The sequence below is a fragment of the Numenius arquata genome, chromosome 3 (genome assembly GCF_964106895.1).
Source record: "Numenius arquata chromosome 3, bNumArq3.hap1.1, whole genome shotgun sequence".
Classification (NCBI taxonomy): domain Eukaryota; kingdom Metazoa; phylum Chordata; class Aves; order Charadriiformes; family Scolopacidae; genus Numenius; species Numenius arquata.
In genome coordinates this window covers 62,650,381-62,651,836 of record NC_133578.1, presented here as the reverse complement: position 1 = coordinate 62,651,836, position 1,456 = coordinate 62,650,381, and positions in this window count along the sequence as shown.

The following is a 1,456-nucleotide window of genomic DNA, read 5'->3' as shown; positions in this document are numbered from 1 at the left end:
GGCACCAAGCAGGGAATAAATAGTGGTGATACAGCAGATGTTTTCTTGCAGAAAAAAACCCCACCCTTGAAACATTACTATACCTAGCAGAACTGCCTGTAGGGCATATGGAGAATCAATGTTTGTTCTGAATAAAGGCTGTAGTGAGACATTATGGACAAAAATGAATGCTGAAATCTGCAAAACTGAATCTGAGGAATGAGGAGACTGAGCCTAGATGTTTTTCTGTATTATTTGTTTATGTTATCATCCAGGAAGATATATTATCTGAGTGTCACAAATAGCAGTAAGACTTCTTAATCCCTTGGTAGGCAGATTTTCTTGTTATTCTAACATTATTTTTGTAAACTGATGCCCCATTACACAAAAATATTATTTCTGAGAGGATATGTTAATAAGGTTTTTGTATTTTGGGTCTCTTTGGGCTAAAGACTGTTTGTTGTTAATCCAGAATGTTATTTTATGTACTTGTAGCTTCAGACTTCATGCCTCAGAGACAAAACCAGAAAAATCCTACACCTAAAACCAGCCTCCTGGTTTTCCCTTTCCTTTCCTTTTACCTAGTCACTTACTCCTTCTGTATAAGTCCAGTTATAGCCACTGTTCCCTCTGTTACAGCACAGGTGCCTATCACAGGTTAGCAGTTGTTCCCAACGTAGTAAGCAAACACCACGCCAGCATAAAAGAAACACCTGCAGTGCCCCAGATAGCAGGAGTAAGCCTCAAAGCTCAGAAAGACCTGGTGTGTTAACCTCCTCAAGGACTCAGGCTGTAAAAAGGATGTTTGTTTTAAAGTAGAGCGGTTTTTTGTTTTGTTTTAAAACGTGAACTAAAAATTCAGAGTCACTTTCAAGCCAGTGCTTTTTTGTTTGCAGGGTAACCAGAGCTAACCACCACATGCAACCAGGCTGGTCCCCAGCTGCAGCCCGGGCTGGACTCGAAGGCAGTGCTACCCATCCCCGACCAAAAGGCGTCCCCAGGCTGGGCCCGATCACGCCGCACCCCGGGGAGCACGGCCCCGCTCAGGCACGCTGGCACACCGCCGCCAGTCTGCCCGACCCGCCAGGCAAACTGACCCCACGGAGGACGAGGCCCCGGACAAGGCCCCGTCCCGGTGACCTGCGGCTCCGTGACAGGCCGCATCGCCGCCTCAGGGCGACCCCGCCACCATAGCAACCGCGCGCGCCCACCCAAGAGCCACTTCCGCCTCTCGCCGCTCCCCCGGAATGGCGCTGCCGGGCGCGGCCAACCGCGCAGCCGCAGTTGCAGCCGCAGTTACCGCCACGCCCCGCCGTGGCCCCGCCCCTCCGCGACGCACGCGTGCCGATGTCACTCACCCGACCCGGCGTCATTCCCGCTGCCCCGCCCCTTCTCCTGCCGGAGGCGAGCGCATGCGCAGTTGTCCGGCTCCCGCGGGGCTCCCGCCTCTTGCGCAGGCGCAGTGGGCGGTGGCGGC